Source organism: Macaca fascicularis, chromosome 13 (assembly GCF_037993035.2).
Source record: "Macaca fascicularis isolate 582-1 chromosome 13, T2T-MFA8v1.1".
Lineage (NCBI taxonomy): Eukaryota > Metazoa > Chordata > Mammalia > Primates > Cercopithecidae > Macaca > Macaca fascicularis.
This window is the reverse complement of record NC_088387.1, coordinates 21,497,831-21,512,072: the sequence shown is the minus strand read 5'-3', so window position 1 is coordinate 21,512,072 and position 14,242 is coordinate 21,497,831. Positions and strand designations below refer to the sequence as shown.

At 40.3% G+C, this 14,242-nt stretch overlaps 1 protein-coding gene across 7 annotated transcripts in view; it reads right to left on the bottom strand.

The window, feature by feature from the left end:
- LOC102116898 (immunoglobulin kappa variable 2-30) overlaps positions 1-14,242 on the bottom strand; it is a 970,872-nt gene that overhangs the window by 614,640 nt on the left and 341,990 nt on the right. The gene's annotated exons all lie outside the window — the stretch shown is intronic.

Below are 14,242 nucleotides of genomic sequence, written 5' to 3'. Positions count from 1 at the left end.
TCAGCAATATGTGTCTATCTTATCCAGGAATCTGCTATTTACTATCAGCAGATGCACTACTTGCCCCAAACAGGGCATCATCTTGGACTAGTAAAGCTATGGGTTTTTTCTGTTCATATCCTGTGGAGTTCTCCACGTTTAGCTGGAAACATTGAAGAATTTTTTTCCACTCCTTGGCTTTACTCAAGTCCACCCCCTTTGGCAGCAAGCTGCCAGTTTCATTTGCTATCCTCACATTGGTAAAACTCCAGTTCTGTAAATCACGCTGAATGACCCGGGAATAAAAGGGTGCTGTCACAGGTAAAAAGCTACATACAGGCTTTATCTGTCCTTACTCAAAGCACTAGTACTTTTTTTTTTCTATAAAGAATATGTATCCTTAATTACTTCATGGTTCGCCAGTTTTCAGAGTGCTGAAATAGTTTTGATATTTCAGCTTCATAAGTGTGTTTGTTGTTTATTTTTGCACAGAAGATTTATTAAACTCTTTGTGATGCCATAAACAGAGATGTGTTCTAAAATGCGATTAATAGCCATGCTGAAATGGAATGAGGTAATGGATTAATATAAGTCATTTTGGACTTTAGAACGTGAACTCCAAAATAGCCAAATAGAGCAGAGATGCTAAAACTGTGCGGCCACCCCACTAGCTGTCTGTCAAGGAAGCAGCTGGTATAATGAGGAAACACTGAGGGTCTTGTTGAGGTTTTTATTTCAGGTTGAATCACTGTGTGAGGCCAGTTACTATACTGCTGACAATAATAAACTGCAAAATCTTCAGGCTCCAGGCTGCTGATGGTGAGAGTGAACTCTGTCCCAGACCCACTGCCACTGAACCTGTCCGGGATGCCAGTGGCCCTGCTGGATGCACCATAGATGAGGAGGCTGGGAGCCTGCCCAGGTTTCTGCTGGTACCAGGCTAAGTTGCTGCTGACACTCTGACTGGCCCTGCAGGAGAGGGTGGCTCTTTCTCCTGGAGACAAAGACAGGGTGGCTGGAGACTGCGTCATTACAATTTCTCCGGCGGTATCTGAAATTGGAAAGAAAACAGAAATGCACTCACGTAATCAAGATCAAACCCACTGCCTTTGAGTAGAGGCAAAATTGTTGATCTACATTGAATTTTAACTATATTTCTTGCAGAGCAGAGGTGTCAGGAGTTTTCAGTGATGTGCAAAACCACCTCATGTTCCCCTCACCTGGGAGCCAGAGCAGCAGGAGGAAGAGAAGCTGTGCTGGGGCTTCCATGGTTCCCTCTGGGTCCTAACTGAGCAGTTCCTCCCCAGAGCTCTGACCCAGGCATTGATATGGGCTCTGGAAGGTAGGGCAGCTGGGAGGGACATGCAAAGTAGCTGGGGTGGGAGCTGGGCTTCCAGCTGCAGGGACCACCTGCTTCTTCCTCTCTGCACTGAGCATCCTGTGCCTCCCTGGTTGTCAGGTCAGAAAAGTCTGTTGGCTCAGTCTGAGTGTAGAACTTCCCCCTGGTGATCACAGAATTTCACTCCTGTGTCTTTCTTCTCCTCAATCACCTAAATTCACCCAGATGATGTTTGGTACAAGCCTGTTAAGAGCAATATAAAAGGCTGTGTTTTCATTTCTCTCTTCCTATCCTCAATATGCCCGGTCGTCCCCCTAAATGCATTATTGAATGTATTGAAATGAAGAGTCTGTTACAACGTAATCTTCCAGGCACACCTACATTTGCTTGTTAATAATGTTTTCTGAGGGTCGTGAAGCTTTTCATTAACCCAGACACATACCCTCTTTGAGTTAAAAGTGAAAAACTTCTGTTCACAGTCCCATGTCCTGGCAGGCCCTGATAGATGCTCCATGGCTTGCCGCTTGCTTGAAATTGATCAAGTAACTTCACTTCCCTGTGTCTCGGTTTCCATGTCTGTGTAATTGTGACAATAGTGGTACCTATCTTATAGTGCTGTAGACAGTTTAAATAAGATAAAACATTTACAATAGTATTTATTACATTATGTATGTGGGAATTAATTTTGCTTTTATTGTTTGAATATTAAGCACTACAGTCATCATCATTATCATAAATAAACTTAGCATGGAAAATAGTCTTAAATCTAATCCAAGAATGTTTTATCCACAGTCAAACTAAACTTTAAGGCTTTTTCTTCAGTACCTGTACACAACTCTAAAAATCCTAATGATTTGGTCTTAATCTGTGCTAAAGTACTCAGACCTTCAGTCATTCCCATCCATCCCTGTCTAATGTATTACTTCTCATCATCCATTATCAAAATGCTATACTGTAAAAGGTTACCATGTCCTGTTGCTGTCCTTCTTTCTTATATAATCTTCATTCTACCTTGTTATCTTTTGTCTAATACTTGCTGCAGGACAATAAGGATAAGCTGCCATCATTGCTTGTGGACTTGCTCCAGTATAATTTGGTCAGTCTTGTTATCTTGGAAATGAAGACTATGTCTTGCAAAGAAACAATGTGTTATCAAATATCAAATGGGTCAATGTGTTATCAAATAAAAGATTTTATCTACTTATGATCCAATAATTAATTTAGACCGACTTTGACATATTTTTTAATGACAAAGAAGAGAAGATGATATAAGAGGAAAATAAAATACAATAGAAAACACAAGCTATTGTAACTCTTGCTTCATGGATTTTTACATCTATCTTGGACATATGCTTGGTACATGTGTACAATGGTGATCCAAAAACAGAATGCTAACTGGCTTAAGGAATGCCTGTATTATCTTGGGTCTTGCCTGCTTTTCCAATTATGAGCAAAAAGCTACAATACTATTTGTATGAGTATCAAACTTTCTAGCTGCCTGAGATAGAGGTAGAGAAGATTTACTGAGATAAAAGCCTTGGAAGTAGTAGAGGCTTGTCCTATGACGTTACAGGTGTTGCTGTGGTTGTTGTTAGGAAATACAGTGGGAGTGAAAGCAGGTAGATTTACAAGATCTGCTCTTCCTCACACTCACAACTCCCTCTAGAGATCATCAGATGGTGGTACAGGAATCTCTGACACCTCTAAGGAAGTCTTTCTTGCTCTTTCCAGAATATTTCCTGACAAGTATTGTTTTGAGTCACGGACTAGGTGGAAGTGGATGTTGAAGAAATGACGAGAGAAAGGGAAGAAATTTTCAAACCCAGGTAGTTGTTGTAGGCACAGGGAATGGGAATTTTTCATAGATTTTTGCCACACTTCTATCATGTTGGGTAGAAAGGCATCAAACCAGGATCATTCTTAAAAGAAACATTACATTATTTTAAAGAGAAGGAACTGTGAATTTCTTGTCAAATTGATGTTTAAAATTCAAAGATACTTTTTTTTTTTTTTTTTTTTTTTGAGACAGAATCTCACTCTGTGGCCCAGGCTATAGTGCAGTGGTGCGAACTTGGGTCACTGTAACCTCCATCTCCCTGGTTCAAGCGATTCTCCTGCCTCAGCCTCCCAGTGTGTTGGGATTACAGGCATGTGCCACCACTACCAGATAATAATAGGGGGGAGTAGAGGGCCACAAAAGCATGTACACAAGAGACAACTTTTCTTCTTTTTCACAGAATAAGTCTAATTGTAAAATAGTATCATAATGTATGGAACCATGTTTAAGACAAGTCTCCTGGTGTTTGAATTTATGTTGAACCCAAGCAATGTTATGATAGAAAATGAGTTTCTTTTTCTTTAAGCTGAATTTGAATTTGCTCCAATAACCTAATAGGCACCCTAGTGACACGTCCTCTGTGATGATTGCCATTGTCCCCATTTCTAACAAGGATTTCTACTGAACGCAGAAGTTTTTCTAAATCTAACAAGAGGGAAGGTGACTGGGCCATCATTGTCCTCTTCTCAGATTTCCACTTCCTGCATAGAAGGTAGAGGTAGCAAGACATTATGAAAGGGGTTTACAAGCATTTGTTAGTGAACAAAATATGACTAAAGCAGTATTTTTATTTTTTATTTTTAAATTTTTATTTATTATTATTATTATTTGAGACAGACTCTCACTCTGTCACTCAGGCTGGAGTGCCATGGTGCAATCTCAGCTTAGTGCGACCTTCGCCTCCTGGGTTCAAGTAATTCTCATGCCTCAGACACCCAAATAGCTGGGATTACAGGCGTGTTCCACTAAGTTCAACTCGTTTTTTGATAGTTTTAATAGAGACAGGGTTTCACCATGTTGGCCAGGCTGGTCTTCCTGACCTCAAATGATCCATCTACCTTGGCCGCCAAAAGTGCTGGGATTACAGGTATGAGCCATTGCACCGGGCTTTAAGAAATATTTTTATTAAGTAAAGTGTAGAAGAAAAAGTGGAAATAATGTGACAATAAGAAAACAAAATGCCATTATGGAAAATGATAACTTTAGGGCAGAAAACAAGAGAAGGCAAACCAAGATTCCTGTAGGATGAGCCTCCAATGCACAATCCAAGGAGGAATGTCAAGGCTGAAAACTCTGGAACTTCCAAGTAGTGACCAAAAGTACCAAATTCTGAAAACACAGAGTACCCAAGTATCAGCCTGTGAGTGTCCCCACATCAAATGCCAGCAAATTCTGGAATATCCAGGGGCTGACCAGTGCAGGAAATCCTGGAGCCTCAGTGGGGTGGCCAACAGTGAGCCCCAAAGGCCTGGTTGGGGCCATAGAACAATGAGACTCCGGCTTCTTAGAGTCAACAGAACAGGAGAATTCTTACAACCAAGTGTCCTGCCTTAAACAATTGCACAAACCTAATTAGCAGTGAGCCAAAGACAAAACTAAAAACCAAACGTATATATCAGGGCAGAAAATAAGATAAAATGGCTGATGGATAAATAAAATGACAGAGGAGAAATGGCTACGGGAAGGAGCAACCAGGATGTAGTCAGGTGTGCTATGGGGGACTTCAAATGGACTATCTAGCCAAAGGCTTGATTCCCTGGATCATCTGATATAGGGCAGATGGGCAGAGGGGACACTTACTGGTGTGCAGGAACCAAAATGGTGCCAAGTAGTCTCTAACGTGGGGCCTGCATGAAGATCTCTCCAGGTTCTCCAGCTTGGGTGGGTTGGGGTCCGGTTGGGAACTGGAGCACACAGCGGCTGGCCTGCATGAAGCAGTGACTCTGTGGCCACTTGCCCATCCCCAGGGCTCCACTGCCTGTCAGGAAAGATGATGGCTCTTAAAACAGCCTTTGGCCAGTGTTAACAGCTCTGCAATGTTAGCAACTCTGTAGCTTTGATGGCTGTAGCGCTGATCACCGTCTCGCCCTCTCTCGCTGGTCGCTGTCTTGCCACATCTCCAAGAGCTGTCTTGCCCATTGCTGACCGCTGTGTCCATCTTCTCTTAAAGTGCCATCTCGTGCTGTGTCTTGCTGTCCTGCTTCTCCGCTGTTTCTGCCGTCTCACTGCCACATCAAACGCTGCCTCTCACCATCTCTAGTGGTGGGTGGCTGACTCAATATTGATGCAAGGCCAGTTCTTGGCTTTGCTCAGGAAGGAATGTAAGAGTAAGCCGGTGATAGAAGAAAACAGCTTTATTGAGGCAGCAGTGGTGTTACACTCTGTGACTACTCCTGCAGAGCAGGGGTATTTCATAGGCAGAGGGCTGAGAGGAGCAGCCAGGGGCACTTTTACAGTCACATTTATACCCACCTTTAATCATGTGATAATTAAGGGGTGGGCTGTTCAGAAATAGCTAGAAAGTGGGTGGTGTGCCCCAACTTCCAGGTGTTGCCATGGCAAAGGGTATGACTTCTGGAAGTTGCTATGGCAATGGTAAACTGTCATAGCATTGGTGAGCGTGTCTTATGGAGAGGTCCTTTCAGAACCCTGTTCCTGTTTAGGCCAGCTTCACATCTGGTCCAGAGTGAAGTCCTGCCTACCTCTTGCCTGAAGAGTAACAAGAAATCTGTAATAAAAAGTTACTCAAAGAAAACCTCCAATTTTATATTTGGTAGTTAGTGGCATGCTACTTATCAAAATTACACAAAAATTCAAGTGAATAAAAAAAATACTCTCAGAATTATTATAGGAGTTCATAATGTCCTGTAGTCCACAAATTAATATGGATATAACAAAACAAAGAAATTAAAGGCTGGTATCTGTTTTTAATATAAAAAAACTCAAGAAAAAAGAAAAATGGAATCCATCTGTATATCTACACATTTAATGACCACACATTGTAAAAAGTATTACAGTTTTTATAAGAACACTGGATAGGTAATTTTAATTTCTGAAAAATTTATATGAACCATAAGATATGTTGGATCTCTTACCGTAACTTAAAAAATATTTCCTCGTATTTAAATTCTTTACCAATTTTAGTGACTTTTCATTGCTTAGAACTTTAGTTGATATAAATAAGAAATGTGTATTAAAAATATACCATTTTGATTTAACCTATGAAATATACTTAAATTCTTGGAAAAATCCAAAAATACCTAGAAAAGGGAGTTATTGCCAGAAGATACGCAGTTCTTTAGTGTCAGACTGCGATTATCTCCCAGAAATAACTTTTGGGTCATGTGGCTTCCAGTACACTGCAAGAATAGAAGATGTGAAGACAACGTTACTTAATTGGATTTGCAATTACTCACTATTCACTGTTAACCAATTTTATTGAAAAAAATGACTCCAATCAAATACATTGATTTTAAGTGTACGGTTGAACAAGGTTTTATAAATAAATACACTCTTGTAAGCAAAATCAGTACACACAACATTTCTATAACTCCAGAAAGTTTTATCCTGCTCTTCAGGATGCAACTTGCTTTCCACCTCACAGAACAGAAAATCCTTGGTTGGCTTGTTGTTAGTATAGATTCCACTTTCTTTTTAAGAATTTCACATAAATGGAATACAGCACGTGTTCTTCTGTGGCTGGTGACTTTCGTGCAGCATAACGGTTTCCTAGTCTCACTCATGTCACCCTGTGTCCTCATGATGTGTTACTCTTTATTTTGAGTACTATTTAACTGTGTAGTAATTTCATAATATATCCCATCATCTGCTGATGGTCATGTGGGCTGTTTCTACGTTGGGCTATTATGGATAAAGCTACCACAAATGTTATTATACAAGGCTTTGCATGCATATTTCTTTATTTCTTTTGGGCAAATACCTAGAAGTGCAGTTGCTGGGTCTTAAAGTGAGTGTTTAATACTCTGCCAAACTGTTTTCCAAAGTAGTTGTACCACTTAACATCTCTACCCAGAATTCGTAAGAGTTCTCAATGTTTCAGCTAGTTGTTTTTAACACTTTTTCTTAATCATCACTCAACAGTGACCAGAATGGCTAATGATCACTAGGTTATGTTTTCCTTACAATTTTCTTGACTTCTGTGAGTGCTTGACTTGTGTCAGTATATTGTAAACAGGATCAATATTGTCTTAACCACCTTTTAAATATTTTCCCTAAGTCATGATATTTAGGATGATAACAGGAGATCTAAAGGGACTGTTGGTAGTAGTAACAAGCGTTACTCAATATTTATTATCATACTCCTTAAGGCAATACATTTTGAGTGAAATAGCATTCAACTAGACTCGGGACAAAAAAGATCTAATGTCTCCTTTAGCATTACATATTAGAAAACATTGGAGAAAACAATCCAGGAAGAGAATCAGAGGGTGTTTTGCTAGTGGAGAAGTGCTGCAACACCTAAACCCTATTAATGCCAGATCTTTGCAGTGATTTCCACTCATAAAGTTGGGTTGACTCCTTGCCTTGTTCTCCTATGTGTCATGTGACTTCATGCTGATGGCATGTGACATCACAGAGGGAGAAGTACACTTGTGTACAGAAACATGGCTTAGGAGATTGACTTTGGAGATGGCTGCAATGAAATATGCACTTTGAAGAAGTCCCCTATGAAATGTCTTATAAATTGTTTCTTATGGACAGCTGCTTGGGCTCATACCTGTAATCTCAGCACTTTGAGAGACCGAGGAGGAAGGATCACGTAAGGCCAAGAATTTGATGCTAGCCTGGTCAATACAGGGAGAGCTCATGTCTACAAAACACACACACAAACACACACACACACACAATTTGTGAACAATGGCATCACAAAGTGATTATTTATAAATATTTGCTAAGAAAATTACAAAATAAAGCAATGTCTTCTGAGCTAACAACACTATAACAAAGATGTTAATTATTTAACTATAGAAAATGCAGAGAACATAAAATTGCCCATTTTAACCATATTTAAAATGTAGTGCATGGCATTAAGCATACTCACATGTTCTACTATTATTATTGATACTGTCTCCAGAATTCTTTTCATCTTATAAAAATTAATATCTATACCCCTTAAACAATACTCTCCCTCCCCCCCCCGTTTTATCTATCCCTACCCCCAGCAACCTCCACTGCATTTCTGTCTCTATGTTAATGACATCTTTGAAGTAGGTTCACCGTGCACTGGTTCCCAACGTACTTGAGTCTGGGAAATAGAACACCCCATACAGCAAGTTACATGAAGTGGGCTTATCATTTACAGAGAAGCAGCAAGGGAACACAAAAGTCTTGGACTCATGGGTCAGTCCCGCAAGGCACAGGAGAGCCATGTGGAGCTGATGGAGTCGACTGTCCCCACTTTGCACCACAGCTCAGGAACCTGGGAAAGGAGCCACTCTGGGTTTCATATCCTGGGGTAACAAGACACACAGGACTTATGTACTAAAGGACATTCCATTCTACGGGAAACTGCTATACAGCACAGGTAGGCTGTTCTGACCAGTTCTTCTCTATCTCAGGATGTTACAATTCCAGCACTTTCTACAATTATTCTTGAGAACTCTTAAAATAAGAAAGAAAGTGGAGAGAACTAAGTCAGTCCAGGGTCACTGGAGAACTGTCTTGCAGTTGCTCCACCACCTAGACATCCCCCTTAGTAAAGCTAGTATATTTCATATGCCCACAAACTTCCCCTAAACTGGTGCAGAAGTTTATCTTTTCAGATTGATGAAGCACCTTGCCTTACACAATCTCAACGCAGATTATTAAGCCATAGTGAGAGTACATTTCACTGGTCCAAGGAAAGCTACTACCACTGGCAGGAGGATAACACCCCCAAAGCCGTGACCTAGTCCACGATCCCATGATCAAGAAAATAAGATGCTAAAGAGGTGAAAGGGGGATCTTTCAGATACCCCATTGTCTGCAGCCATTGAGCCTGCATCAGGATCACCTCCACTTATATTTCTAGGATACCTGAGGTGTTTATCCAGGTACAGCAGGCAGTGTTGGCTGTTGGTATTTGCATGGAAAGTCTCTATTGGGTTTCACAAGAGTGTGTCCATTGTCAAGTTGATTGGGCAGCCAGGCTGTTTCTTGGTCACAGTGAAGTCTGATGTGGTATCGAAAAACACGACATAAATTCTTCTCGAAGGTGGCCATGGTAGCCCCAGAATCTAATTAAGTGACATACATTTAGCTGTCCAGGAAGCAAGCTATTGCCATAGTCTTTTTCCCTACACAGGGGATCCTTTAATAGTTCAGTCACTCGATTGCTATTTTCCTGACCAGGTGGCTGGGTTGTTGACAATGGCCCATGATTTAGTGGAAATGGAGTAAAATATAGTGTAGGGGCAGCCTGCATGGCTACTGTCATTGCATGTAGTATGGCCCATGGGCAGAATGTCCATGTTCAGTGTCAGTCAAAAGATGCCATCCCCTGGCTGGATGGTGGCCACACCCAGAGGGCCCACTGGCATGTGTTTTGTATAATCATCAGGGCCCAATGCCATACTGACACAGGCATGTCTCTGAATGTTGGACTCTACGTGGCCAAAGGAGAAGCAAAATTGTCCCCTATGGGTCATTTGTTCCCTTCTAACATGCTCGCCATTTGTTCCTGGGGCACATGGGGCCTGTAGAATCCTGGTTAGCACTGATTCTGATTGCATCATTTCTATTTAATAATTTGGATCTGTTGGGCCTATCCAGTTTTATTGGTTGTGTTTGTAGGCACCAAAGTGAGAATGACTAGTTAAGGTAGCAGCATCACGCCTGGTGCCCTAGCTCTCAGATACTCCGGCCCTATGATTTTCCTACAGCAAGCAAGGAGTTGTCATTCAAAAGAGGCACAACTGGTGGCTGCTTCAGAAAACTTTTGCATCCAATATCTGAGTCTGGTACACCCAGTAACAATTTTACATTGCCACAGACTCTAGTCAGCATGCATAGAAATAGTGGACACCTGGATTTCCATCGAGCAAGCAGGCTATACAGGTCTTAAAGAAATGCCTTGGACATGCGTTGTTGAACAGATTCCAAGGCTACCGTTGCAAAGGACTCCATTCAAAGTTGGCAACTTTGTTCATGATTTTGACTAGGGTGACCAAAAAAAAAAAAAAAGACTCAGGGGGACAAAGCAGGCCGGTGAGAACTCAGTGGCTTTCCCAAGCTTGCTTGTGTTGCATTTTTGGTGACATGGATTGTTGTTCACATTGGCTTTCTCTGGTAGGTACACCTGGAAAGCATTATATTTAGCAAGAAAAAAGGAGACTGTGAATGATGTCACTGTGGAATGTGTATATTCCTTGTTGCAAATGCCAAATCCATGAAGCATAAAGTGATTTACTAGACGATATTAAATTCATTACAAATTGTTGAAAAGCCTTAAAGAACTTAAAGAACAGGCTCCAGTCAAAGCCTCTAGAACAATTCCAAGAATCCTACTGCTGGCACAGGCTGGGGAGGAGTTCCTACTGCTTGAGACTCCACAATCAAGCTGTCTCCGGCAGCAGAAAAGAGAGCGGCTCTTCTCACTACTGTCCCCAGAAGGACAGCAGCTCTGCTCTCAACTGTCAGCTGCTAGAAATCTGACCCCTTTCTCTGACTGCCCATCAGATGTGTTACTACAGAGTCATTTTGCATTGAGAGGAGGGAGGGGAAATGCCTCATCTCACTCAAATGTGCTCATTTTCCTGGTCTGGGTCACAGCCAATCAGCACAGTCCTGTGGGCACAATACCTTCACTTGCCAGGTTCCTATAAAATCAGAGTATCTTTCTTGACTGTGGAAAACATGGGGGCGGGGAGGGTCAAGGAATAGCAAAAGGAGTACCTGGAGATTCCTGAGCCGTCCACTCTGGTTTCCACAAACGTTTTCAATCCATTTAATTCGTGATAATAAACACCTTTCTGCCTAACCAGCCATTATCACTTTTCTCAGATCCAAATGATTCAGTGATAAAACTAAAGAGAAAAAATACAATTTTCAACGTTTAAGCTGACCAGGAGGCTGTCTCTGGTGATTACCCCTCCATATCCCACTACGTGTTTCATCTTCCCTTTGTCTCACTGGACATCCAAGTGCAGATAATGCTTCACATGACTGATCCCTAGAACTTCATCCTGATGACTGTTGAAATCTTCTCTGAGTTTTACCAGTGGAAGTGGCAATAGATAGAAATATTCCAGAAGGTCTCCTAGGTTTCGTATTTTCTGTACTTCCTCTATAAAATATGTAACATCAATTCTGTTTGCTCTTGCTTTATATGGGCTAGATCTACGGCCCCAGCACACACCTTAATGCTCTGTGTTGACAGCTTGTCCAGTATTGCATTAAGTAGAAATGGTCACGTGATTATCATATCGTTTCTTCCAATTTAATGAAACAATTGTTATGTCAACTCTTTGGATTCAGAACCATCAACCAGAAAACCACAACCCTGAGAAAATAGAAATGGACTATTTCAAGCTGTTCAGTTGACATAACAATGATGAGTCTACAGCTCATGTTCCAGATATAAATATTCTGTTTATGGGAGTAAAAGCACAAAGCACCAATCACAGTTAGTGTTTCAGAGCCTCCACCACATCTGACAGCATAGCAATTCACTAGCACAAGGGTTTGTGTGCCAGCTTTGCTTGATGGATAATGGTTTTTTCCCTGTCTATAGGGAAAGCTGCACCTGCGCACATGACAAGAGCATGAGCTATACTTTGCTTTACCATTTTTTAGTTAAATAAGTTGCTTGATCCAGAGCCATATTTTGGAAGAACTTCTTGACTCTGATGAAAACACTTTGAAAATCCTCAAATAATATTTTATGCAGAAACATAACCGAAAAAGAAGGCAAATTCATATATAGTAAAATAACCACTGCCCTCCTCATGTTACACAAGGTCCACTGGAATCACCGGATACCAGCTGTTGGTCTGAGCCCTGATGTGTGGTACAATGTTAAGGGTTCTGGAGGAGTCAGTTTTCCTGGCAAATTAGGCGTTCAGAAGAGCCAGTAGCCCTGCACATCTCAGTTAGTTGAAACTCATATTGTTGAGTCCCCACGGGGACCTCCATAACATTGGTTCGTGAGACTCTCTGGGAAAGCTGGGAAAGGTGACTGACTGAAGTCCATGTGTTGAATCATCCTCATTGTTAAAAGCCCCTGCTCTTTACTGGCATTTCAATTAATACTCACTTGGAAAGCTTTTTTTTTTCTCTATTATGGCTCATTTTTGAAACTTCTAGTCATAGCTCTTGCAGAATGACTTTGTCTGAAATCATCCTGTTGCCTTTCTTTTAAGGCCTGATGATCTGTCAAAACCAACAGCCAATATTATTAAATAGCTGTTCTCTTGGCAATATGATCATCAGATGTAACCCTTGCAGTTTACTCACTGTTATGGTTTTTACATTTCCAGGGCTTCCTTGACAGTGGCACTGATGTGACTCCATCCAGCATCCATTGTTGTGAGAACTCTATTTCGCATATCATCACTGTGGGCATGAACATAATAGAGACTTTCACAGGATGCAATGGTTAATATTTAACATTAGTCAAAATTTTCTCTAGTCCTACCCTTGGAGCTCTACTGGATTGGAAAAATATTTTAGGTAAGGACAACCGTTTGGTAAAGTTTCAAAAATAAAGGTTACAATGAAATTTTCTGTAGCAAGAGTATGAATTATATGTCATCCAGACTACCCTTTTGTTGTGGAATGTAACAACAATTATTTAAATGTATATAATTCAGATATTTTACCAATATGTATGTATTGCATATATAATAGAATGTATGTACCTAAATGTGAATACTGTATATATTTGTAGCCAACATTTTATCAAGTAAATATATAATCACTTCTATGTATCTTAAATATATACACACATTTTTCCATAAACAAGATTAATTTTAAATTTTTATTGAAATACTAATTAGTTTTAATTTTCTTTTTCTCTTAATAACTTCATAATTTGATTATTAAATATTCACATTTATACCACCAATTTAAGAAAAAATACATATGTTTATATAGGTAGGTGTGTAAATACTGTTTCTGGAAACGTTTATGCGTTAATTATTGGTAACTGGTTAAATACACAACACAGTGGCTTATAACAGGAAACATTTGTTTTCATGTTCATGGATGCTCATGTCCACAATCATCTGGCTGATCAAGAAAGGGCTCTGCTGACTGGTGCCTCTGCAGGGCACTGAGCTTGTATTCAGCCTGTAGATATCAATTGTTTAAGAACAACACTGAACAGCATTGACTAAACATGACACAAGATTCTTGTGACAGGTCACAGGAGTGATCAACCTCCCAAACTAAACCCCACAGTTGAATTTAAGTCTAATAATTTCTAACGTAGCTTCACTCATTTTAAATATATTCCTTTATTTCAATGAGTAGAAATTTTCAAGAAAATGTTACTCCACTTAATTATAGAAGTGTTTGATCATTCCATGGACAAATAATTATGTTTTCAAGCTTTACAATCCTGAAAATATTTGCAAATGTAAGTTTGCATTGATAAGAAAACAAAGCTGGATGTGTTTTCAACATGTGGCTTCAAATACAATTTTTTTTAATGGCCTTTTTTGGGGAAAATCATTTTAACTTCTGTAAATATCCCTCCTTACCTCTCGTGTCCTATAGAGTTGCCCAATAAGAGGTCCCCCCATGAGATTTGGAAGTCAGAAAAGGAAGACTCAATATTATCCATTGTTACCTAATACGGGCACAGAGACAAAGGTGAGGACTGGAGAAACACCTGGAAAAATACTTTAGGAAACTGAGAACTTCAGCAACCCCAGACTTAAGCTTCCAGAAAGGACTGAGGACCACACCGTTAAATAGCCCATACTTCAGGGGCAGACGCATTCTGTTTTCTGAGGGAGCACCAGATAATCCTGTTTCTAATATCAACTTTCCTGAATACTATATCCCTGGCTTTGAAAGGCTGTGGTGTGAATATTAATCATAGGAATTGGGTCATTCTGTCATACCCAACAAAGACAAGAAATCAG